Raw genomic sequence first — 27,811 nt, forward strand, 5'->3', positions numbered from 1 at the left:
ATTCACTTCTCACCAGTCAAGTCAGCGCCTGAGCCATGGGGAAATTAAACTCTCTATCATCGACAGACATCTGTGTTATGAGATTTCTCAGAGAGTTTCCTCTCGCGCTGCTTTATTGCCTCCGCACCTGCGTTTGGTAGTCAAGACACAAGTGGGCAGGAAGGGCCGGAATGCCAATGGGCACGTGGAGGAGGTGGGCGAGCGACAACTTTGCGAATCACGTTTTTTATTCTATTTGCAAGAGTCAGTTAAGCCCAGTGCTTTAAGTGGGCTGGGGCCAACCGGGCCCCAGCAGTCTCCAAAAAGTGGGGCTGAGACGGGGCCCTCCTGGCCCCACCAGGCCATGGCGGGACACACTATCCCGTCATGGCCGTAGCTGCGATGGGAGATGCACCCGCCATTTTAACGTTTGGCAGCTGTGGAAGTGTCAGCCAGCCACAGCAGTGCTGAAACTGGAAGTTGCAGTTTCAGCAACAGCGTGGCCGGCACTTCCGTCAGTCACTGTAACTTCCTCTCGTGACCCCTCGGGTGAGGGGTCACAAGAGGAAGTTATGGCCCCTTTGTTTTACCTCCCCAGGCCACTGACCCTTGGCAAACTTGGGGGCTCTGTGATCTAATCTGCAAGATCTAATCTGCAGATTAGATCATGGAGCCCCCGGGTTCACAGAGGGTCAAAGACTCCTCGGGCTCGAGGATCTACCTGCCCTGCAGAGCAAAGCACAGATATACGAGCCTGAGGCATCTTTGTCCGTTGGCAAAGCTTTATAAAAGATGGCTTGAACTGCATACTTTTCAAGCCATCTTTTATAAACATAGAAATATATAGCATATTTCAATGTTTATAAAAGATGGCTTGAAAAGTACACAAACCATAGTAAGGTAAGCATACAAATATATAAATGCTTACATACATTTCTATATGTGTTTGCACACCTTACTATGGTGTGTACACTTTTTAGGCCATACCCAGCATGGAAGCCATGCCCCCAAACGAGGACACCCCCCTCAATTTTTTACCCCACTTAAAGCACTGGTTAAGCCTGCTTCAAAGTGCTTAACACGAAGGGTGTGGCACTTACATGGCTCTAAAAACCACGTCAGTAGCCATGGCTGCATCTTGCTTGCCTGATTTGCACCCGTACTAGAGAACGATCACGCCGGCTCAGTGCCGTTTTTTTGCACCCGTACAAAAATGTATCTAATTATTGCATATTTGCAATAAATCAATTGTTTGCTCGGGTGCAAAAACGGCACTGGACCGACTTGATTTTCTATAATACCGGGCTTGATGTTTTAAATAGTGCTCACATGCTGCATAATGCTTGCTTCTGGGCGCTTTGGAACTATGCCCCATGATGCATAGCCAGCCCACAAGGCTTAATTAAGCAGGAGAAGCATTAGTTAGTCTGCTGCATGTAAAAGATTGCTGGGGCCCTGAGCCGCTCAGGGCAACCATAGCAGGCCCTCTGCCACCCAACACCCTCTTTTATACATGGGATCAGTGCCTTAAGTGGGACCAGAAATCGAGGGGAGGGGGGGTTCTAAAACTATACAATTTGCATTGGGTGCATGGCCTAAATAGTGCTGGGCGGGGCCAAATAAATAACCTCAAATTAAAAGTAAAATCCCCAAAATACATGGTGGAAGATTGCCTGTTATTTAGATCAATGTACACATTTCTGATCCAAGCACGTAAGGCTATTTGCTTAGCTGCCGAAAAAACAAATGCTCCTGATATGTGTCAGACAGTTTGACAAATAACACGCATTACCCAGCACTCGGCACGCCAACAGTGACACACTTTTCTGTTGCTGGGGATTCGAACCCAAAGCCTGACAGTGTCACATTGCACTGTGCTATTCGGTGTTAGGATTAGTTTATTTCATTGAATACACAGATTGCCACATAAAGCCCCGTTACGGGCGTTATGTGGCAAGCAGTCTATTGAATGAAATAAAAGAATTCCAGCGCCTACAAAATGGCACAGCACTGTGCTATTTGGTAGGTGCTGGGTTGCTTTTGTTTTCTACAATAGATTGCTTGCCACACAAAGGCAGTAAAGTGGCTTTCAAGCAGTCTATTGCATGAAACAAAAGAATTCCAGCGCCTACAAAATGGCACAGCACTGTGCTATTTGGTAGGTGCTGGGTTGCTTTTGTTTTCTTCAATAGATTGCTTGCCACACAAAGCCAGTAAAGTGGCTTTCAAGCAGTCTATTGCATGAAACATGCAAAGTCCAGCATCTACCAAATAGTGCAGTAGATGCGTCACTTGCTTCTCACAGGCAGAGCTTAAGTTCAAATCCCAGCATTGGTTCGGAAAATAAAAAAATAAAAGTTGACGGTCTGGTGGGGGCCCTGCTTAACAGAAGTTTTGGGAGACAGCCCGGGGCCACTTAAAGCCCTGCCTGTGGTACCTACATTGGTCCAAGGGCACTCTTAAGTTCGGCTGAGAGTAGACTTGCCATTTCCCAACTTAAGTGAGGCTGAGAGTAGACTTGCCATTTCCCAACGGACCTGTGCCTGCGCTTGCTCCAGCGGGAGCCCTGCCCCTGTGGCTAGCTTTCTTTTGGCGTTCCACTGGTGTGGAGGGCGTGGCAACATGCTGTCAATCATCTGAACATCCGGCTCTTCCACATACACACTCACGTACTGCAGTCCCCTGCGGCTCGCCACATGTCCTGCACCCCTACAGGATCTCTCACCGTTGATAATTCTGGCTAGGGCCGAATTGAGGTTGCAGACGCCCCGCCCCCCTGCCTCCAGGGATCTGCTTCCGGTTTGAAGTGGTTCCAAGCCTGCTAAGCAGGAAGACGCATGCGGAACTAGGGTAGACCTGTCAGTGCTCAGTCCAGACAGAAATTGACAATGCAGCAATGATTGGGTGCAAAATGTGTGCGCAATTGGCTGTATCGACCCTGATGGCGGGACGAATAAGCTATTTTAATAGCTGCAGGTCTACTTTCAGACCTTTGAGGCCCTTTTATTGGACTCCAAACTGCTTTAATGTGTACCTGGTGGTTTGCCTTTGGGATGTGTCAAGGTGGAAATGAAGGCCTCATACTGGCAAGTCACGCTGTTTAGGGAGGAAGGATAGCTCAGGAGCAAGGCGTTTGACTTAGAAGCATGACAACGCAGCCAACTCAGGTCGAATCCCCATCCTGTGCTTAAAAAAAAACTCTGATTGGTATTAAGCGCGTTATAAAAAGAACAATTATAATAATTAAAGAGTGGCTCATTCATTCATTCGTCTGGGTTAGAAGTGTCCCAACCTGCCCAATTGGGGCACTGCCCCTTCAGGTGAGATCAGGGTGGTCCATCTCCAGTCTGTTATGATGAGCATTGAGGACATGACATATCGTTTGGCACATGCGCATCCCACACCGTGGTCTCTTTGATTTACAAACGAACTCTTGACTCCAATGTTACTCTGAGCAGAGCTGTGTGCACATCCACACAAAGGGGACAGGTCACTGAGGTAGAACATGTGAAGTGCACATGACTTAGCCCGTTTCCCAAGAAGAAAGGAATAGTGGGTGTGCGCCAGAGAAGTAGGCATTCAGTGGCTTCCCACGCCAGGTGGCTGTTTGACTGCCAACAGCTGATGCGTCTGCAGGGCCCACATCACACGAAGTGATTCCAGATGACCTTTGGCTCGGGTGACCTCAATGGAAGCGACATGGCAAAAATGAAGAAAACATACTGAAATTGGAAGATTAACACAATAACAAATAGCACCAAAGAGGACTCAAGCCTATTTTATTTTTCAAATATAAATGAACTGTGGCACGGCCTGGATATGTAATGTGTGCAGGCATGATACATGCTTGGCGCACCCAGAGGCCCGCAGCACTGCTTTCTTGTGCCGATGCAGCCTCATGTGGTCAGTTATTGCCATGGTATATTTGTTAAAGCGTTACATGCCAGCTACAGTCATAATATCCTAAATACTGTTCACATGCCAGTCTCTGCCGTAATATGAGAAGGGTAGCCTTATACGCCAAGTAGTGCCATGCTATTGCAGGGTAAGCCTGAAATGTAAAGCCTAGCTATCAAATGCAAGCTAAAGCCTCACATGGCCAAGTACTGTGAACATATGCCAAGTGCAGCTTCAATCACCAAGTTATTTATTTATTTAATTTAAACTTTCAGCTTACGGTTCAAACATGATTTTGCATCTCTGTTTCATTATAGTACAAACAGAACCGAATCACTTGTAGGGGATCTGAGTTTGAAATGTAAAAGAGCATTCGGCACTATGAGGTAAAGTGATGTGACCAACATCACACATGTTGGTGAGATGGAGAAGCCAGGATTTGTGCCCAGGAGACATGTATCACTTTCTCTAATGTAACCAGTAGACCTCATGCCCTTCCATCCCATCTTCAGTTTTACACCAACATGCAAATATTTCTGTGATGTGTTCTTTCATGAGAAGGATCGGTTGTTTGGGTTAAATAATGCAGCTATTTGAAGTCTCAAACTGCATTCTAAATCAGTGTGAAAATATAAACTAAATCATTGTGGAAACCTGTTGAGTAAAACGAGTATGATATATTGTGCTGGTATGCAGGATGAGCACAGTTACTAGCAGCATGCACTCAATTCACTGAGCTACCCCCATTCCTTTCTACATACTGCATTAAAAGGTCATTTTCTAAATGAAGTGCAACACATTAGAATTGTTCTTTTATAACACACTTAATAACAGCGAGTGGTTTCTAAGCAGAGGATCAGGATTCGGACCTGTGTTGCGCTGTGTTGTCTTGCTTCCAAGACAAACGCGCTGCCCCTGAGCTATCCTTCATCGCGTGAGATATAAGGGCCTAATTCATGGAACGTTTAGCGCGGTGCAAAGTGACTTTGCAATGCCAGCAAACACGTTGAACCGGGCCTAAATCACAGAGCGGTGCAAAGTGTATTTTTTCGGAGCATAGTCACTTTGCACTGCAAAAGTACTCTTTGCACCGGGCTAATCAGGCCTAATTCATTTAGCGTGGTGCAAAGAATTAGGCCCAAAATGTTGCACTTAAGCAAACTGCAAACACAGAAATATCGCAAACATAGGCACAGAGAAAATGTACAAAGAGGAATACTGTTCCCCATAGAATAATTACGGTTTAGCAAACTGGCCCACACTGACATGATGGACTTGGTCTTTGCGTTTTGCGCTACTGCTCATAGGCCAGTCTGTAACGAGGCAGCACAGTAATCAGGAGAGTACTGCTCATTCTTGAGATTTTAGTTGTGCTAAGAGTTATATCACTTGCCACACTACCTATCCCAGGACCTTTAAACATAGCCCAAGTCATTAATGGCCCTAAGGACCCCAACGTTGTCAATGCAGGAACGACTCAATTAACCAATTTCTATAAAGAACAATGCAGGAAATGCTGCTCTAGGAAACTACTGTGCCAACAGGCATGTGTTTTGCTTATTAAACACACCAACCAACCAGTTCAGAGTATATTGCATTTACTGATAGCTACTATCGACATAACAATGATTTGTGTTCTTACGTAGTGCTTCATACAGGATCTCCCCCCACCCCCCAATAGTAAGCGCTGCAGTAACGTGTGTTTTTACGTAATTTAACATAGCCACGGAAGGACAAAGGGCTGAAACGTGCAAGTGATTCAGCGCAATATAAAACCATATTAACATAACATATGAGAGTGAGCAGAAGCATGTGTGGGGATGGCTGCCACTTTCTATGCTCACGGTTGAGTGTCCTGCGACTGATCACTTAGGCTGTGGAAGGCAGAGAGTTCAGCCAACTATACAGCAAGGAGCCTACATCCATGCTATTTTAGCCGCTCAGACCATAGTATGTGGTCCATGCACACAAGGGCCAGGCCTTACCTAGGAAACTGTGGGGCCTGACCACACCCCCCTTTCCCCTCAGCTGTATGCCCTGGTCTTTCTGCATGGGTGACCATGTGCATTCAAATATTGCAAATTCCATCCCTTCCTTTCATCTCCTCTCTGGACATTACACATTTCTCATGGTTGTGCAAAACCGTTCACTCCTCTCCTCCTATTCCACTTCTGCTCAGACTACGGTCTGGAGACCCCTGGCAGAGGCTCAATACTCAACACTTCGGACAAGAGTCAGCATAGGAAGACCACTCCAATGGAGACTGACACAGTATAAAAGCTGAGTAACATAACATAACAATGGACAGAATGACAGCCACACAATACAAAAGAGGTCATTTATATTCCGTTACTTGGAAAAATTGCCATTATTTGTTTTGTAAAAACACTAGGCATTGCTGTGGTGTGGACTGCTATGTCATTTAATAGGCCCCAGGCCAACAGCCTTTCAGTCCCTCTCTGTATTTATATTTTTGTAATTATCAGAGAAAGAGGGATAATGAACACTTTAGAATATTCGCCAAATGGAACGGAGCAATCCCATTAAAGGGGGCTTTATACTGAGTGTAGTAGAAAATAGTGATGCCAGCTGATGGAGGGGTAACATTGGTACATATAATGGTATGAAATGATGAGCAGTTACATGTCAGAACACCTATTTACAGAAATGAAGCATCATTTACAGGTTGCACACCGTGTGATTGAGCTAGGGGAGTTCGGTGGGGAGTCTGGTCATTCGATTGCTATGTGTACTAGGATAAACATGTCTTTCCAGTACTTCTTCGAGTACAGAACAGTTGATTTTCAAAAAACGATGCAAAACTCCCAAAGTGCACGATTCATGGAAAAGTGCACAGAGATCCTGCAAAGCCTGCGCGCTGTGAATGTCTCTGCCCAAGCCCGAAGTTATTCTGCGCGTTCTGCGTATTCATGGAATTGTTTGCGCAAAGCAACCGTATACGCAAGTCACGGCCGGAAACGCCAACGACACGCCCCCACGCAAAGCAAAAACAGCCAGAACAGCTACTGTTGCGTTCTCCCTCGGGTACATGCACCCTTCAAAAAGTGTGTGTGGAACCCGCAAGCAGGCCTGCATCTCGGAGACCCTGCGCGTGGTCCCCAGTAACTGTTACCATCACCCCGACAATATGCAGCCAATTTATCTTAAATCTGGTAAAATAAGAAAAATATGCATGCGAAGCCCCGTAAACCGTTCCTGCACCCCGCTACACTGCGTACACGCACCCCTAAGTCAGATCGGAACCCCGGTTGCGTACACACACACCTAAATCTGACATCTGATCTTACCTCTACATGGTGAATCCTATGCGCAAGTGTCTGTACGCCTTCCTTCAGGTGGCAGAAAGTATGAAGGCTTTGTGTGGCCATTTCACCACCGAGAGGTTGCACGCTCAGATCCATGAACACGTATCGTTCCATGCAATAGTGGGCTTGTGATGGACTGCCTGCGGTCCGTTCCTCATAGCGCGCACATTTTCCCTTATTCTTCCTCATTTTCTGACTTCCATCCCCTATCCTGCCCTCTGCGCAAGCCATACCCAGACTCTGCGTATTGTCTTGCGCAAGGCACTCAGCCTCTCGCTGTGATGTGCCGAACCTGCGTGAAGTCCTCGCAAAGTATGGAAAAGTATCACGCAGTCGATTCCATGAATCGACAAATGGGATTTTGCACGCGGTTTGACGCGCAACTGCCCTATTTTCCGTGCAGGTATTTCCAGGAATCGGCCCCAAAGTTTCCCCTCCAGGGCCTTTTGTTCCTATGTTGGAGGTCTAACTGAGAAACTACTTGCGTCTAGATTGACAGCAGCCCACCACAGCACGCAGTTGCCATGCCCGCTTGTAGACATCCTCCCGTCCTATCCAGTGATATGGTAGCAGTTTATAGTATCAGGGTTTTCCCCCCAAGTAAGTACCAGGGCAGCCCGGAGTATGGTAAGTACCTTTATTCTCATAACCTTAAGAGTGGTAGTATAGGACAATATATCACTGGCATCCAGCACTCAGGGACGTCATTGAGGGGTCACCAGGGGTCGCAACTGCTACCCCTGTGGTCTTCCTTGCAACCCCTAAAAAAAAAAGAAAAAAAAGGCAAATAAAATAAATATTTCTTTTTCTTTTTTTTAATGCAAGCTTTTGGAGTGTCTGGCTTTCTTGTTCAGGCCACTTAAAAAAAGAACAGGGGTTCCACAAGTCTATCACTTTCAGCAGCAACCCTAAATAAGAAAGAATAGGAATACCAAATAATGTGTCTTTCAGGAATTCTGTACTAAAATTGCTAGACTCATTAAAGGTTTATTTCAGGGACACTTCAGGGGTCATGTACTGATTTCGTCTGTTCTTAAACACTTCAACTCATCCTTTCATCCTTCTGAGGTCGATGAATGAGTGCCAACACAGGTTGGGTGATAATGTGTGCATGTTCTTTCTATATGAAGCGTTTAAGCGCAAGTGCTATATAATAACACATCATTATCATTTGGCTATGGATGTCTTCTTGCATTCACAGTAATTTGGTAATATGGGCCTATACACACGGATCTTAACAATACATATGGCGATCCATTCTTGTATGGAATGTATATTACATAATAGTGCCATGTAACCATATTTTTTGTAGTGTACTTAGGAACAATGTTATTTGATGCCACTTCCTGTTTTTTGCTACCTCTGACTTTTTGGTGAAATATGTCTCTGCCAGCACCCCCAGCCCGCTCCTTCCAACTGCCACTAAGCGGCACACTCAGAACCAGACACGCAGAACATTCCACACATGCAATGCATTCCACTAGCTGCACCATACATTCTAACATCACGCACTCTGACTAGCAGACTACTACAGTCCTTTAACACTCCCACATGCCCGCTCCTGGATGTCATCATTGGAGACGGTGCCCTAGTTTAAGGAGGGCATCAACTGTGCATCGCTGCTCTGGGCCGGGATATAGTGTTCGCTTGCACACCACCTAGCAGGACATGGGGAAGAGGGAACGTGCTTTAGAGAGCGTGGGAAGAAACTTTTCACAGCCAACTGAAGAATGAAACACATCAGCCCAATGAACACAACAGTTCTCCTTTAATTTAGCAGTTACATCAAATGTACCATTTAAACCAAGCAAGGCGGATGTCATATGTTTCTGGTAGGTGAACCCGTTTGAGGTCCATGGCGATGAAGAAGTTCGTTCGATGGTGAGTAAGGCTTGCAAGATGGGTGATGGCAATTATATTGAGATGTCTTCTACTGAGCCAGCTCACCACCAGAGAGTCTCAAACCACATAAACTTTGTCCGAGTAAAGGTGCATGAAGTCCCACCCAGGGACAGCGGGATCTTACTCTGCTTCGAATTCACTGACCGGAAAAAGGTGCGATATAAGAGGAGAGAGAAGCGTTGAAGTAAAATCCAGTGCAATAAAGTCTATGGGAGGCAATTAATATTGAGAAGGGGAAAATGGATTAGATTTCCATTGGACACTGCAGTGGTCCCCGTTTTTGGTAGTAGGTTTTCATTGCTGGCTGGCGCAGCTCATACAGAGGAAATGCTGCATTTTACAACTCACGATAGTGTTAGTTTGTGATAAATTAATGATAATATGTGTTTAATTGAACAGTAACACTTAAACCCGCTTTTCCTCCAAACGCTACTGAAGCGTAGTGCCTTGACAGCCACTTTCAAGAGTTAGTCCTACTTTTATGTTAGTTGCCCTGTCCCGGTTTTTTACTTTTTAAAACTGGTCACCCTATCCAACTCCCCCTCATCTTCCTACTACACACCAAGGTCTAGAAACCAAAGTGTGGACACCTTACGCAATGGCCACTCAGACAGGGTTCAGTGTAAGGAGATAACTACACTGGCAATGGGCGCAGTGCAAATCCTTATTCCATTCCACTGCTCACCGAAACCCTATGAATTCAAGGTCTCAAGTTATATATTTCTAGGTATCAACACTTTATCAGGACCCAACAAGGCCGAAAAACGTTGTTTTCGTACCCGTGCAGTGTGTAGTGGCTTCCTTTAAGAGGCTCCTTTCTTCTTCTTGCTGACAGATTTTATCCATCGGCAGTGATTATTGGTTACCGATGCTTGAGCCTCATTAGTCCATCCTCCCGGGTTGAGTGTGTAGTCGTGGGTTGGATTTCTTCATGGTCTGTGTGGCTTTTTACACAGGGTCTTCACCGTGATGGCCCTTTAAGAGGAAGGACAAAACTGATTGGCATATTAGCACTTGTCTCGGGCGCACCATCCACTCGGCAAGCTCGGTCGCTGGCTGAATCTGGTGCAGTTAGATGCTCGTATTGGTCGTTTCCCTTTCCACTTATAATTGCCAAAGTGGTGTTGTTTTCATTACAGTCAACATTTTGGAGCTCCGGGTGCACTTCATTCAGAGTAGAAAGGAGTATTCCATTATAAAAACCAAGCACATGTACATTAGGCCTTTGTGCCAATAGCTACACCTGAGGCCTTGTCTGTGCTTGATGGGAACAGCACTGATGCCGTTGCTCACCCAGGCGAGCAGGCTGTTTTAATCCAGTAAAGATTGCAGCCTCAGGTGTTAATGCTTAATTACTGTTCTTCTTCTCTAATGGCAAACACAATCGAACAAATGATAGAAAAATAATAATAATTGGCTATTTATTACGCACTTAATACCCAGAGGTTTCTAAGCGCGCACCCGGGGATCGAACCTGTGTTTCTCTGCGTCGTCTTGCTTCCAGGACAAGCGTGTTGACCTTGAGCTAGCCTCCTGAGGGTACCAGAAAACAAAGAAAAGTTCCAGCACTGAATGAACTACTTATATTTGCAATAGAGAAGTACTTGGTCCTGCTTTGCATATTCGTAGTAGCATATCATTGGGGAGCAAACATAGCTACTACCCGCAGTATGTCTTCAACAATTCGGGAAGGGGCGATGTAGCTGAGTGACAGGCTCCGCACAAAGGTGGACTGGCAACCAGAAGAGGCTCTGGAAATAATTTTCAAAGTGGCCCCAAATTACATATTTTAAGCCAGCCCAACCCTTTTCCCATGAGTAAATGAGGAAATATCATACAAAGAGGCCCAGGGTGCAGAGGCCTACTGGGAAATCTCAAGAGTTCCCTACAGGCCAGTCCACCCCTGGCTCTGCAGTTGGAACATCCTGCTGGCCGAGCCCACCTCTTGCCTCTACTCTGTGGAGTGGAACGAGTTTGCATTTGGGTGGACCCATGCAAATGTGATTCACCCTATCCTAAACCGCACTAGCGGACATTTTGATATTACAGTGCGAGCAGTGAAAGAGGAAACACAGCCTCAGATGCACATTACGGACGGTCCTCCAGCGTAACAATTGGTGTGCCTGTTGTCAGGCAACGCCTCAGGACACTCCCCAAGCCTCGACCCGCTCTGCCTGCTGATAACATCCGGCCTGGGCAAAGCCCAGACGAAGTCAGGCTGAGTCTGACCTCGCTGTCTGCGGGATCCTTGGCCATACAGCTACATCAGCCGTGTCCCACTCTGCCTGAAGGGAGCCCTGCTGTCATCTACCTGGTTGTGAGCACATGATCGCACTGTTACCATTTGCCGCTGCATTGGATTAGAGCTTACTGCTTGCGCATTACGCCTGCTCCTCCAGTGTAACAATTGGCGTGCCTGTTGCCAGGCAATGGCTCAGGACACCCCCCCCAGCCTCGACCTCGACCCGCTCTGCCGGCTGACAATATCCGGCATGGGCAAAGCCCAGGCAAAGCCACGCTTAATCTGACCTCGCTGTCTGCAGCTGTCCGTGGCGGGAACGCAGCGCATGTAACATCTATCAGCAATGTGATCCGGTCCTGGCTTCATCTCGCCATCTTGCCCAGGTAATCCATCTCCTGGTTCTAAGTTTGACTTTGTCAAGGTGCTGGCTACATTACACATGCTGGTTCTAGTTTTAATCCTCATGCCTCTGGAATGTAATCACTCTGCTGCACAATCCATCTGCACACATAATCACAGCAATCTCACTTATGCCCCGTGCCCTGGTAACACTCCAGCCATTGACCTAGGTCTTTGGAATGTCAGGTCAATTTGCAATAAATCTGCTGCACGGTTGGACTTATTTCTAAGACTGAACGTACATTTTCTGTGCATTACAGAAACTTGGATCCCGCCTCATGACACTAGAAGCTGCTGCCTCAATGACCGTATCTTTGACCTCGTTTTGCCATTTTCCCTGTCCCACTACTTGTGGAGGGGTACTGGTATACCCTTTTCTATTTCTTTTGTTGTTGTTTATCATCCTCCTGGTCCTATTGGCTCTTTCTGTGATGACATTGACTATCTTCTGTCTCACATACTGCCTACCTCCACCAGCTAGGAGACTGCTAGGAGACTTTAATCTTCACCTCTCCTCAATACACTCTACTATTCCTTTTCTTTCTGTCCTTGACTCTCATTTCCTTTTGCCTCTTCTTACTCCTCCGTCGCATAGTTCTGGCTCTTCGTTGGGCTTGATTTTTACTCCGAGCTTTACTGCTTCTCCTGTATCATCTCTCCCAGTATATCTCTCTGATCATTATCTGCTATCTGTATCACTATCCCCACTGATCTCTGGTTGTTCCTCCCTTTCCTCCTACACGTTAATTCTTTCTCTGCATGATCTATGCAACTTCAACTCCTCAATGTTTAATACTGTTTGTAACTCTGCTCTTTCCTCCTCCTCCTCTTTCTCAGCTCTTAACACTGATGAGGCTGCATTCTCTATTTCCTCATCTCTCACCTCTTCTCTTGATCAACTCTGTCCTCTATCCTCATTCCATCCAACTTGTAAACCCCTCCCAACCATGGCTCTCTTCTCATTTGTGTTTTGATGCGCCATCTTCTCCGTCGCTTTGAAAGACAATGGCTGCGGTGTGGTGCCTTTATGGCCAAGTGTGACATTAAGATGGCTTTTCAGTTGCTGCCGGTGCATCCAGAAGATTTTTGGTTGTTACGGATGCAGTTTGAGGATCAAATCTATGTGGACAAAGCTTTACCGATGGGCTGTGCGGTGTTGTGTGCATTATTCAAAGTTTTAGCTCCTTCTTGCAGTAGGTTTTCACTTACAGGTCAGGGTTTTGTGGAGTGTTGGACTATCTGGATGATTTTTTGTTCATCAGTGGGGCGGGAAAAGAAGGTGAGTGCCAGCAGATGCTAGAAGCTTTCCAGGCATTGATGCTTGAGTGAGGAGTACCGCTGGTGGAGGATAAAACAGAGGGGCCGGCGGTGGTTCCTGCTTTTCCAAGTATCGGATTGGATTAAATGACTATAAACTCCTGCTTACTGGACAACAAGGTGAGCAAGCTGGTACAATTGCTAGAGAGGGTGGTGGCGGCACATAAGATGACGCTGGTGTAAATGAAGAGACTGGTGGGGCATCTCAATTTTGCTCGTCGGGTTGTGGCTCTGGGCCGCACTTTTTGTAGAAATATGGCCCGTTCTATGGCGCACGCGAAGCTCCCACATCCCAGGGTGAGGGTGTCTGGGGCTATCAGGGAAGATTGCAGGGTGTGGTTGAGATTTCTGGAGGAATGCAATGGCGCGTCTATGTGGGTGCAGGTGGACCTGGTCACCTGGGAGGTGCAGGTTTTGTCTGATGCGTCAAGTGTGGGAGGTTTTGGTGTGTATTGGAGGGGCAAATGGTGTGCGGAGAGGTGGACTGAGCAGTGGAAGAAAGGGGGAAGGAGCATAGCTTTCTTAGAATGTTTCCCTTTGCTAGAGGCTTTGGAATTGTGGGGCAGAGAGTTGCACAATAAAAAGGTACATTTCAACGTGAATAATAAGGCTGTGGTTAACATTGAGAACAGGTCATCTGCCAGGGGCTTTGGGTGCACTTGGACAGGGAAGTGGGGAGTTGTGTCTGGTGAGGGCAGGGTTCACTTTGGCGGAAGAGATGCATGGGAAGGTTTTGTTTTTCAGCATGAGAAAGGGTGACGGCTGTGCAGGTTTGGGGGTTAATGAGGGGGGCTATGCTAACTGTGGGTGAGAAGGCAGAGGATTTCAGGACTTCTTCTTTTAGGGTGGGAGCCGTGTCAGGGTTTGTCTGAAGAAGAGGTGAAGAGTATGGGGCGCTGGAGATCAGCAAAGTATATAGGGTAATCTTAGGGAGTGGGGGCTGGGTGGGGGTGTTTCAGATGGGAGGCATATTGTCTTTTTCTTTTTTGAATAAGTCTCGAAGGAGCGGTGACGTACATCAGCTATGGATATGCAGACACTCCATAGTTAAATGGGCAGGCAAAGCTGCAGCAAAAAGGATTTTGAGGCGACTTTGTTCAGATGGTCTGGGGTGGGGGGCTCAGGTGGGACCAACTGTTTCCTATGTTGGCAGGTAGGAGGGAGCTTGATGGGCTGCCGCCGGCGCTGGCGTTACATGCCGAGGAGAACGAGTTGGTTAAGGAGACAGGTGGGGTGCTCTTAATGAAAATGAAGAGGGACCTCAGTTGGTTGAGGGAGATTTGGCCAGCGGTTGTTTTGTTCTGGACTGAGTTGATACCAAGGTGGGTATAAAGGGGAGCTATGAAGGAGGAAGTGGTGGAGCGGACGAGGAAGAAGATTAACAGGGAGATGTTGACGTTTTTCAGGTCTTGAGGGGTGCAGACGCATGCGCTTCCGGACATCAGGTATGAGGATTTCGATGTATTCAGGGAGGATGGAGTTCGTTTGTCAGTTACTGGGAATCATTACTATCTGTTGGACTTGAGGTTTGTGATGGAAGTTGTCATAAAGAGTTGGAGGTGAAAATGGAAGTGGAGCAGAAAGAACAACTCAGGGGAGGGTTTTTCTGGTGCCAAGGGAACATGGCCCTTTGGAGGATGGTTGGGGAGGCAAAAAGGGGTACTAGCGCGGTAAAGGAGGTGGGTAGCATTGTATGCACTGACAGGCTAGGCCAGGGGGTACAAAAAAATGAAAGAGATATTGAAGGAGGGTCATGGCCTTGGGGAAAACGTGGAGGTGTAAGGAGGAATGGCGGTTGAGAGGAATGGAGGGGAGGGAATAAGGGGCAGGATTTGGTGAATTGTTTAAATAATGAATACATTGTTATTGATCTATAGTCTATAAGGCTGAGGAGCCAGGTTAGCGTTTATTTTTAAGCTGTGGCCTGTCGACCTTTACCACGACAAGCGAGTCTGGGTTTTTGTGCAGTTTAGCCCAAAGGCAAACTTTGGCTTTTGCCAAAGAGAAGCTGAACTTCACACGGCCCCGCCACAGCTATCCGCGCTGACGCGGAGAGAAACGAGAAGACAAGTCTGTGGAGAGCGGCCCTTCCTAGTCAGTGCTTAAATATGATGGAAACTGACAAGCGGAGAGTAGGATGAGGAGGTACGGGTCCTGCACACATACATGCTTCCAACAGCATCTTGGCAGATGGCCGCCAACTGCACATAAACACTAGCACTAACTAGGCTACATCAAGGCAGCTTAGTGACGCAAGCACGTGCTGTTCTCCTCTGTCCCTTTTCAGGCTGCAGGTTTGACTCCCCTAATTCACTTTCTGAGGTTGAAAAAACATTTTAAATGGGTAATTGTAAAAAACAGCAGGAGGAAGATGAGAGAGCGGGAAAGAACACCGGGAGGGAAAGATGTGGAGAGAGGGGGTGCAAGAACGTTCTGTGACGCCAAGGGGGCACGTCAGTCCTACTACGGGGACCCCATTTCTGAAATGCAGAAATATGGGGATGGCTTAAGTGTTGTGATCAATTGGATTGTGTATCCAAGTCGTCATCATTAAGTATGACGTAAAACCTATTTAACACCCAGTTTAAATGGCCTTATTTTTTCACCTGTTCCCTGATAGTGCATTGGCATCTGGGATTCTATGAAATATAAGCTGTGCACGTGAACATCTGCTAGGAATGATCTTCATTTAAATATTGAGAATGACAGGGGTTGGCATTGTGGGAGAGCTGACTGTGGGAGACTGGGACCCAGTGCCCTCCTGCCGGGGGTCGGGGGGCACATTCCTTTCACATTGGTAATGGCAAGGGAACCCCCCCGACCCCCATGCGTCGCCTGCCTTTTTTGGTTTGAACGGGAGGGCTGGAGGAAGTCCTACACGAGGGAGAAAAGGCACACGTAAATAGCTCTACTAGCTCCTCGATGCCTTAGCTCCTCCTATTAAGGAGCTAGGGACTAACATTCTTGATTGTTTGAATTAGGGCGAGGATGGGGTTGGGCAAAGAGGGCAAAGAAGTGATACGTCGGAAAGATACCTCAGTGGACTAATGCACCCACTACACAAATCTTTGTAAGCTGAGGTCACAGATTCAAATTCAGGTAGGCCCACTCAGTATGTCATCCCTCCAGGGTCAGTAAATTGCGTATAATTGAGTTGGGCATTAGTAACACCTGTTCATACAGCTCCTTTGGCTGTTAAGGGCAGAAGTGCTCTACAACTACCAGTTATTAAGGCCAGGCTCAGCTGGTAAATTCGGATTTCCTGCTCATATATACTCCCAATTAAAAGATCGAGGTGAGGGCGCAAGTAATGGGTTCAAGTCATGTTGAGACATTCCTGTTCCCATAAAATGTTGTACTTGGTGTTACACTATGACGGGCCAGTGTTATGTGTACCACACATTAATCCTGCAGTCCTGATCCTGGGGTAGACACTTTCTCAGTAATTTACACAAGAGATGCGTGTTTCTTGGCTCGCAGCTGTGTGCAAGAGAGGTCCGGAGGCATGGCCCGATTCTCGAAAACTTGCACTGAAGCGAGTGAGGAGATGCCGTGTTTTGCACCTGCTCTCTCATACACGATCCACAAAGCCTAACACTAGAACTCCCCTGGAGATGCTCAGGTGCACCGGAAATTCACAAAGATTTGCTCACAGTCATCTCAGAGATGCTCCGGGCATCGCCAGGGTCAGGCGTTTGTGAGTCAGGTGTAAGCAGTGGTCGAAGTGGGCAGGAACTGTCGGGAGCGGCGTTCCACTACTTTTTAAAATTTTTTTACTGTTAAGTTCCACTACTTTTTTTTTTACCCTTCTCCATTTTAACACTCAATAGCAGTTCCAGATAAAATGAGATCTATTTCTTGAAAGATGTGTTGCACATTGCTCCATTCCTGCCTACTCTGTACCCTGCCGGGTTCACAGTTCCACTACTTTATTTGATACACTTCTACCACTGGGTGTAAAGCGGCAAATGCAAATCGGAGATTCTCAGGGACACCCCCAGATTTGCACCAAAGCGACATGTTAAAAATCAGCCATGCCGTGTCGCACACACTGGTTACTGAATGAGACTTTTCTCGGGGGACAGGAAGGATTAGGCCAGGGCTTAATGTTGGTGTGTCTATGGCATTAGTGTGGTCTCCACAATGACATGCACATCACTGCTTCCTGTAATGTAGCTGGGATCTGTACAGTGCAACGACTGCTATTTGGCTACCTTGTTTGCTGTATTCTTGAACCTATTTCTAGCCAGGGACATGTTTCTATAACCCAAGATATACATCTTGGGGACCACTCGAGTAGCGCAGTGGGCTCGGGATCTCGCCAACCCCTCAAGACCTGTTACTTCCCACCATGTAGAAGGTTTAGCAACTCCAGGCTCAGAATAGCCTCCAGGGCAATTTCAGAAGGGCTAGCCAGAGTGGGCTGATTTTGTAGGTCAATGTGGGCCAGTTGTGGTGATATAGTTAAAGCTACCAGAGGACCCATGTCATCAGGGACACAATATTCCAGTCCAGGGCTTTGCTTTTACTGTAGTTTTACTTTAGAATTAGAAAAAAAAACGTTCCAGCCTTGAGTAAAGAAGTGTTCCCTTGGCGACCGCTAGTTTTGGCTGTAAAACAAAGCAAACTAAATATGCACTTCGAAGTGATTGTGCTAGGTTGTCAGCATGAGTTTATCCCAAAACTGTGTGGCTGCTACACAGATGCAGTTTAAGTAAAAAAAGAAGTTTGGAAAAGTTACTCAAATGCGCCAACCTTATTCAAAAAATATGTTCAAAGGTGAGTCAGTTCAATTTTGTTTTTATTTTGCACAATAGTTTAAAGAACATTCAAACAAAAATTGTTCCAATTTTATGTTTCCTTCACACCATTTCAATCCTTAATGCAACTTGCTATTAGGTGTTAGCTCCACACCTATAATTAAGTAGCTTCTTCAAGATGATTTCTTTATGTTTAATTGATTATCTGTGCCTAACTATATCTCTCTCAACACGTGTTTCCCCATTGTTGCTAACAATGGTTCATCAGGAGAGGAAGTGTATTTGCTAAAAGAAAGAAAAAAACAAAATTTCATTTAGAATAATGCTAAAACCTAATATCAAGTTGCATTAAGGATTGAAATGGTGTGAAGGAAACACAAAATTGGAACAATTTTTGTTTGAATGTTCTTTAATCTATTGTGCAAAAATAAAACAAAATTGAACTGACTCACCTTTGAACATAGTTTTACTTTAGTTCCTATTATTCAATTGAACTGACCCCAGATTCAAACTCCCAGAAAGCAACTGATAGAGAAATAATTAAAACCTACGGCTGGCCACAGTGTCCCCAAGGGCATAGCGTCATCTGGTAACCTTAAACCTATTGCACTGCACAGGTGATATTTTCAACCAATGTTACCAGTTCAATATGCTTTAAAATACATCATCTGCCACACCTGTCCCAGAAAGGCTCACGTGCTGTTCTTGAGCAGTTTGTTTCCACATTGCTTGGTGCCCATGGCAATGTATGCCCCCGTCCATCCCTGGGCATCTCTCAGAGCTGCTCATAATATACAGGTTGCATTGTTTTCAGTGGTGTTATTGCCCTCAGAACCCCATGATGCTCTTTTTATCTCTGCACCAAATGATCTGTATGTTGCCTAGTATGTTGCGCCTTTTCTGGTGACAGCCTGTGCTTCCGGTACATAGACATTTCATAAGCAATGCTCTTTGGTGCTAACAGCTCGACTGTATGCGTTCATCCTATTGTAATTCTTATTAGCAGCCTCGGTGGGTGGGGGAGCCAATCAGGTTGCTCCAAACCCGGCTGTATCTACCAATGTAAGCCCAGGTTTAGAGCAACCCAAGTGCTCTATGCACCCGCCGTCCACCAGCACCACTGTTTGCTCTGCTCATCTGCCTCCCGACCCCAAATCCAACCTCTCCACCCCCACCCTAACTCAACCAATTTACTCCAAATGGACTCCTCCGCCGAGCTCAGCCCGCTCCACTCTGTCACCTAACTTCCTGGGAAACCATGGAAATGGAAGAGGGGCTCCGAGCAGGGCCCTGCCTTCCATTTCCATGGCAATCCTGACTCTCCCCTGCCAGTGCTGCAAACGAAGCAGCGTCAACGTTTTTTTTCTATAGCTATTAGCACCTCGAGGGTTTGCTTCGGGGTGCTAAAAGCAATAATGGTGTGTTTTGCCGGTGGAACCAGCCAGGTAACGGCGACGGGGCCCGACGTCACAGACCTCGCTTTCCTCAAGCCTGTAATTTGGGCCACGGGCTATTACCGGCCGTTGTAGCCCACAGAACGCAGGATTATTGCTGAATTATAACCCTCTGAATGTTCATTAAGCATTCACATTAGGCAATCTGTGGGCTGTAAGAGCTGGCCCAGTCCACACAGTATTCGGAATGCCACATTCCAAACCTACCAGCAGCGTGGAGTGTACTCTTAGCCAATTCCTTGAGACTTCCGGCAGATTTCTGCTACATGCTCATGCGTACGTACCAGCAGCAAATTCCGCACAAATGCCCAGAAGGATGAAAACATTATAAAAATGCACTTTTCCACCCATGTTAATGCAAATACAAAAAGTGAATTGGGCATCACCCCCATGAAGTAGAGAATGCAAACCTGCCTGTTACATAGCCATTACTTGCATCCACCATATATGCCTGCTAAACTTTTTTTTCTTTCACATGAAAGATCGACGTGGGTTATAATAGCATCGGGCATTAATGGCCCATAAACCTTGCTAAAGTCACTTGCTATGCTTGAACCTGTAAGGGCCCATAATGCTCAGTGCAGCCCTTGGACTAGGATAATAAAATGTAATTGGCATGTGGATTCCATTTTATAAACCTCCTCTCTCCAATCGGAATGCAGTCTGTAATCTCTGGTATAGAAAGATAGAGAACACCTGTGGAAGACACTGACAAAACATCTATCATCATCATTCTCACTCAGTCACCTCCATTCAAAACATTTTCTTCCTGCGGGAACATTTCTGTGCTCAATGATTTAATGTACAAAAAAACATTATTTTATTATTGTTGTAAACAAATGTTAAAATAACTCAATAGCATCAGATATCAGTCTAAAATCCACTCTTGGTGGAATATTGTTCACAAAAAATAAGTTATGGGGTTAATAAGGTCATGTGCTCCGTCTCAGACTTGTATACATTTTCTTTGATGCACTGTGTACTACTCAAACAAAACAGTGTCGACAGACGTGTGTTTCGGCCTCTTATGGCAGAGGTTCTATCTTCATGAGCCCTCAATTTTCTCTAGGCCTTCATCAGGAGCTTTTTTGTGTCACTTTTACTATTCCCATCACTTATTTTTTGTCAACAATAATCCACTGATAGTGGATTTGAGACTGATATTCGGTACTACTGAGTTTTTAAAAAACATTTGTATACAATAATCATTTTAAAAATAGGTTTTGTACATTAAACCATTGAGCACAGAAATGTTACTGCAGCAAGAAATTGTTTTGAATGGAGTGTGTGTCAGGAATCAGGGGTGGAAGTTATGGAACCGCTGGCGGCACTAGCTGGGAGTTACTCGCTCTAGTCCTCATCCAATATGGCGGCAGACTCTATAAGTTCTGACTCCGCCCCCTTGTGTAGTGCGTTGTATCTGTGTTTACTTCTCGCACGCTAACGCTCCGTTACCCTCTAGCTTTTACCTTCCATTGGGCTTTCTTAGCCGCCTTACCTTTCAACGTTATCCTAATCTTGTACATCCTTTGTTTTCTAGCTGCATTTCCTTCTTTCCTATTTCAGCCGCGCTACAACCCTACCATCGAGTCTTTGGGTACACGGTGTGTACTCTGCGGTTTCACCGCTTCGGTGCCTTGCTGTCTTGCTTACCTGGGTACGAGGTTCCTCCTACTTCCCTGCTCGGCTTCTTGCCGTTCCTTCCCTGCTGCCTGCAGCCTTCTCTGTGCGCGGCACTGTTTTGCACTGTTTGCTACTTACATTTGCCGTGAAACTTCCAACTTTTGTTCGGCTCCGCTCGGAAGGCGGTACACTCTTCCTATATTCTGATTTAGTTTCTACTCGGCGGTATCTTGCCATCTATTCCCTTCACTGGGTATACATTTCGGGTTTCCTGCTTATACCATTTATTCTCCTTTTCTTTCCTCTGTTTCGTCTGTATCCAGCTACTTGCTTACGTATTCCTTGTTGCTATTTAAAGGTTCTACCTGAAAGTCTTATTCCGAGCTCTATCTGGTAAACTGGTCGCTGACATCTGTTACTTTGAGTCAGCCCTCGCTATCCACCTGCAGTGTCTGCCCACAGCGGTTTCCGCTAGGAAAGGTTAATTCTTTCAACGGCCTGGGAGGTCAAGGACTGTCCACCTCATCTCCTACCATCAAGATCTACAGGGTTTTTCTGCTTTGGCTTTTTCCCTGTAAGTGAGGCTGGCCCCACTGGAGGCACCCGAGACAGGTTCCCACTACTGTCACGGTGGCCTCTGGAGGGGATAGACCTTATCTCCGCGAAAAGAAGGTCCGGATTTATAAGGACAAGTCGTCTAACAACAAGAAGAAGAAGCTTCCAAAGAAGAAGAATCCTCTCAAGGATCTATCCTCTGAAGAATCAGGTGAGGAGATAGGGGAGGTGGAACCGGAGCTTGACAGTGTGACTGAGCGAGAACGATGATGATAGATGGTTGGTCAGAGTCACGAGAAACCCATGTGTCTCCCACAGGTGTTCTTTTTTTCTAGATTTCCATCACGGTAGAGGAAGACACTAGTCCGGACCCCACCTTTTGTTTAGATTTCTGGTATAGACCACATTCCAAACATTCTGTCGTGAGCAGCAGCCTAACAGGCAGCTCCGCAACAAGTGCCTTCACATGTGTAAAGGTAGATAGGAGCATGTGCAGTTCTGCTCCCGAAATAAACAAACAGCAATGACACATAGAATGTTTAATTTTTATTGTTACTAAGTGCATGTCCATTATCTATCCCCAGAAAAAAAAACACTTTCCTTTTAAGTTAAACAACTCAATATGCTTAATAGCCTGAATAACCTGTTCTGATATTTGGAGAAAGGTTGAAAGGTTTGACTTTGCAGAGAATCACACACGGGCGCCGTGTTTCTTGGCTCTTCTTGATGATGTGTGTTTTTGAACAAGGGGTCTCAGTCAGTGGAAAAGCCAAGAGATTTTCCACTGGTTGAGAGTTGAGGCGTGAACCCATCGAGCTACGTGCCAGTCAACTAATTAGAGAGCTTGGCACACACAGTGGGATTTCAGAAGCACAATGAAGTCTTTGTCGTGTTGAGCTATTGGTGGGCGCTTGGCATTGAGGCTTCGATGAGGGACAGACAGTGCTTGAGCCAATGGATGCCACTGATCGCATTGATCTTCAGGAAAAGCTTTGTATCATCTTCGTATTGGTGTCTCTTGATGTCGGTGTTGGTGAAGTGTTCCCACAGAGGTTCCATGTAGAGCTTGAAGGTGCAAGGCTGGTGACTTGTGGAACTCAGCAGGTTACTGTGCAGTGCTGGGATCCAGTTTCCTGACATAATTTTTAAGAAGTTCGAAAAAAACTGGGTAAATAGGGCTTCTTCCACTGGAACAACTAATCCTTGGCCTACACAATGTTTCCGTATCCTGGAGAAAAAGAATCCTGTCTACAAGAAGTATTTTGCTCTTCCTCATGACAATCTAAATTTCTGAGGGTACAACTAGGGTATTTTGCCTAAGTTATACTCTACCTTATATTTGGAGAAAAGATATTGCCTTGCTAGAGGTTTTCCCCAAATCCTACTTCAGTGAATTAAGGAAAGTGGTATCCACCAGTTGTTGGCAGAGCCTTGCTTATTTAATGTTAGTGGGCAATGGTGCTGTGGTCCTCTGGTGTGCTTTTTGGAACTTGTGGGCTGAGTTGTCAAAGCATATGACTTCCATAAACAACCCTGGCCTGCTGTGTTGCAGTAACAATTAACACAGCATTTGTGTGTGTGGTTGTGAGACTGGGAGTTGGTCTGTGAGACCCATTGGATATTTGCAGATATGGTGCTCCATAGGATCCCTAATGCCCTGGATACAAACTCATAAATGATTTACACAAATACCTCTTTCACTATTTGGTAGCGAGGCTGAACCATAAGGCTGTATTCTGTCGATGGTGTGCCAACTGGCGCAGATGACAGTAAAAGAACATAGATGCAATAGCAATAGAAAATAGGGTCTAACTTTTCTAAATACATGTAAATATCAGCATGTAGTCATAGAAAGCATATAACACAATGTCTTTCAGCAGAATTAAATGCAATAGCAAAAATGTGTTTAGATTACAGATAAAGGAGTATCTCGCTCCTGCAAACTTCTCAAGCAACAGTGGTTGTGAATGTTTTTTCTGAATAATTTACGCAGTTATAGGTCTCTAACAATTCTCTAGAAAAGCTGGATACTAAGGCTCTTGAAGGCAGTCGATGCTCTGTTGTGGTTTCTTACACAATGGTCTTGTAGCAAGACACAGTACCCAAAGTCCTGAGTATAAGGTTTTCACAGCGAGTCAGTGAAAACCCCATGTGTTCACTTATATGCGTGTATGGTCTTTCTGGTAATTCATGAGTATTTAACCACATCAGAGCTAATAGTACAGCGCAAGGTCCACAAAGAAAATACAGTGGGCCGGATGCCTGCTAAGCTGCAAGGGTCTGCTCAGTAAGTAAATTGTTCTCAATCCAAATGGAGTGCATTGCAACTCATCAGCCACGTGGGACAGATGTGATGCACAGGTTTGGCTCATAGGTGCTATGGCAACACCACATCTTTCTTCATCTGCTGGACATTGTCTAGAAAACAGGACTGTCTTTGTCAGAAGCCGAACATCCAATGTTAGTCGTCAAGCGTTAGGTGACAATCAGCGAGAGAGTGAGGACCTTCGTCCAGGAAGTGCAGAGAGACACCCTCTCAGGTAGTGAGAAGGGACACATGAACGCCAAACAACATGTAATGGGGATTCCTGTTAGGACGTGCATCGGCCCAGAGGAAACTGCACAGGCTCACTAAGCTTGAACAGGCTCATAACACATTGCACTTCCTGGGGTATGCCAAGAGACAAAGGGCCCGATTCGCAGAGGGTTTTCCTATGGGATTGCACCATTATAAAACCCTTCGGGAATCGGGCCCAAAAGGTCTTGTCCAGAGTCAACATGCATCAAAGTATGTTATGGCATGCCGCGTGGGATTTGTAAACAGTGCCCATGCCTTTTGCATATTCTTAGGGTTTCACCAGAAAGGCTCTTGTAGAGAGAACAGCATTGGCCAGTCAGAGGAACCGGTTCTGGATTTGCAGTCAGAATTCACTCAGTTCTGCCTTTTCAAAGACTTAGGACCTGATTCATGGAATATTTGCACGGTTCTGAGTGACTTTGCACTGCTGAAAAGTGCGTTTGCACTACCGGCACAAACCCTGATTCATGGAACTGTGCAAAGTGTATTTTTGCTGTGCAAAGTTATTTTGTCCTGCAAAAATGACTTTGCACTGATTTTGCACGGCAAAAATACACTTTGCACAGTTCCATGAATCAGGGTTTGTGCCGCTAGTGCAAAGACACTTTTCAGCAGTGCAAAATCACTCAGAACCGTGCAAATATTCCATGAATCAAACCCTTAGGGGCCCCACCAGTGCTTCTTTACAAAGGACACAGCAGATTCGGCCAATTCCTAGCTCATTAATGTGATCTTTGTAGTGGGAAGGCAGGAGTAGTACATTACAGACCACAGAGCCATCACACACACCCACACTATGGTCGACATTAAACATTACATAATGGAAGGAATTTTCTGGATAAGGAAATCCAATCAATTATGATGTAACAATAATTCATAAAGTTATGAACTTTTACAACAGATTGATGCCACCTGGCTGTGTAATGACATCAGTGACAGAAGAAACCTCTTCCTTGCTGTGATGGAAAAGTTGCATTTGGTTGCGCCTTTCTCCCAACACCATTTGTCTTCAGGTGTGTGAAACTAACCACGAGCTTAGCAAGGTGTGAAAGGCGCTCTCAGGCAGTTTGGAATCTGTCTTTTCACAAGACCAGTGTCAGGAAAGCACGACTGCATACATTCACAGTATTGTAAAAGCACAGGTTTTCTGGTTTCTTAAAGGAGGAAACAGTTTACGGCAATAATTTTGTTGAAATGGGATTTCCCAGTTGTTTGTGTTCACCAAAAACAACCCATTCAAATATATGACAACCAACATTCCCTGAACTAAGGTTTCTTTACTAAAACAGGTAGTCATCAATCAATGTAATCGTAGTGATTGGAATTGCATTCAATGTTACTATAAGAAATGGAAAGGAGACAAGCTGGGGTTCACCTGCTTGTTCTTGGGGATGACCATCTAAGAGAGGAGCGGAGTTATGCAAACAACACCAGGCTACTCCGCGGCTGCATCCTGCCAAAGAAGAGGATCTTGTGCACCTGGAACTCCCCACTTTGCATTGATGACTGGGTCGATGAGCTGCTAACCCCCTCGGCCTCTGAGAAGGCCTTCGAGGAGGCCATTTATAAACATAAGGGCGAATTAGACAAGTTTTATGAGATCTCGGGGTCCTTTGCTGGACATGTATGCTTAGCTTGGATAAGAATTATGGATGTTGCCTCTTGCACTCCGTTTGGCACGCAAGTACCTATACTTACTGTGGTTTTCACAACTCTCACCTTGTGTTATACATGCTGTGGTTTGTTTATTTTTTATTTGATCCGATCTATGCTCATCGATTGACCAATGTTTCATAGATATGTTTTCAAAGTGTTGTGCATATGTTTCTATACTCTTTGCTATATGACTCTACATTTGCTGTTATGACCATTGTATCTGATGTAATGTATGCATTTATGAAAGAAAAATCATATTTTCCAAGGGTAAAAAAGAGAAAACAGACTCCTGCTTTCTAGACTGGGCATTCGCTTGGCCTTATCTTGGGTCACCAGGCAAGGAACTTTCTTGACAGAGTTTGCATTGAATCAAGAGGGTGTGTCTGAACCCCAGGAGGCAGGGGGGAACTCGCAGTAGATACAGAGGGGGTGCCCACATGTCAGGGTGTAGCCTGTGTAGATGAATGTGAGAGGAAAGACCTTGTAAATACACACACAGTGTGTGGCCAAACCTCACAGTAAACTTGTTAATGCAGGGGTGTTGCCAACTCTTGTATATTTTTCTGTGTTTCTTGTGTAGCACTTAGTGCAGCCCCCAGGCCAAGAAAAAGGGGAAAGGGAGAGGGGGTTTCATGTTAGGGAGGACATATGGGGAAGATGGGTGAGATTGGAAGAGAATTTGGTGGGTTACGGTGAAAAGAAATAGGCTAGGACAGTGAGATAGAACTTAGGGAGCACAAAGAGATAGGGACTAAACCAGAGGCCCCAGACTTGCAGTTCTTTACCTCCTCCTGTCTACAGACAGGCTCATCTTGTTCCGTCTCCCTCCTGAAAGGCTACATGCGCTTTGAGAGCCAGACCCAATGGTTAGAGTGAGGGAGTTGAAGGTGCACTGGAGATGTAGACCCCCCCCTTCATGTCCCCTGGGAGGAATTAGTCCTACTTTTATGTTAGTTGCCCTGTTCCGTTTTTTTACGTTTTAAATCTGGTCACCCTAGGTTGGGGTGTGTGCGAGTGTCAAATCCATTAGATAATGTAGAGTGTTAGAACATATGGTAGGAGCACTGTAAATATACACCTCAAAATAGAGGCAACTTGATGGAAGGGCTCCGTTACAAACGGTTTGTGGTCTCACACCTCATTAGGTATTACTGTAAATAGAGGGGGCGTGGTCACCCATCAGAGAAGCACTGCAAACAGTGGGCGTGGCCAACCCTCATAGGAGGTGCTCTGCAAATAGCGGGGGCGTGTTTAACCCTCTTAGGCGGAGCAATGCACATTGAGGGACGTTGTCAGACATCACAGGAGGAGCTAGGGGGCACGGTCAAACCTCATAGGAGGAGCTTCATAAAGAAAGGTCGTGTGGTCGCGCCTTATTTGAAGACGACTGTAAACACGGGAGTGGTCGGCAGACCTGAGGGAAGTGCGGCTATAGAAAAGGGTGGCGGTTAAAGCAAACCTTAGTGCAGATACGGGTGGGGCGTGGGGCCATTCTCAGACGGGAAGCAGTGTGCAATCGGGCGGCGTTTCCACACCCTTCTTTAGTACGGAAACCTTAAGGTCTGGCCAGAATGGGAGGAGAGGACACACTACAAAGACGTCGGGAGAAATGAACTGCGACAAGAAGCCGGGATTTGCACTGATTCGTGGGCTTGTTTTCTTCTGCGCAGCAATGTCCGTCTCATTAATGAGCTGCCGTAGCGCAGCTCCGCTCCCTCCCCGCGTTTTGTTTTGGTGCGGTGAGGGCAGTCGCGGCGCCTGCCATTGGCTGACTCCAGCAGGCCCGCCCCACGGTGCTGCGGTTCATTGAAAGGGTACCGTGGCGGGCGCTCACCAATCACACAAAGGGAAGATGATATCATCCTCTGACAGCCACCCGGAGGCCTATCAGCGTTCACAGAGGAGCCAGCCAATCAGCGGGCAGGGCGTCAAGCGGCGCAGGATAACTGTTCTTAAACTGTAAGTAGGCAACATGGGCGTCGCATGATTGTTCCTCCTTAACCAGCCGCGCGGGGAACAGAGACAATGTGTTACTGTGGCTATGGCATGCGTGCACCGATAGAATGCTCGCAGCCTAGGAGACCTATATGCCTCCCTACCGCACCCTTATGCATAGCCAGGGG

The 27,811-nt window shown here is 46.1% G+C and overlaps 1 protein-coding gene across 2 annotated transcripts in view; it reads right to left on the minus strand.

Annotated features, from left to right (window-relative positions):
- CAMTA1 (calmodulin binding transcription activator 1) overlaps positions 1 to 27,811 on the minus strand; it is a 3,643,069-nt gene that overhangs the window by 290,230 nt on the left and 3,325,028 nt on the right. The gene's annotated exons all lie outside the window — the stretch shown is intronic.

This window comes from Ambystoma mexicanum, chromosome 8 (genome assembly GCF_040938575.1).
Source record: "Ambystoma mexicanum isolate Mex_15411 chromosome 8, UKY_AmexF1_1, whole genome shotgun sequence".
Taxonomy (NCBI): Eukaryota; Metazoa; Chordata; class Amphibia; order Caudata; family Ambystomatidae; genus Ambystoma; species Ambystoma mexicanum.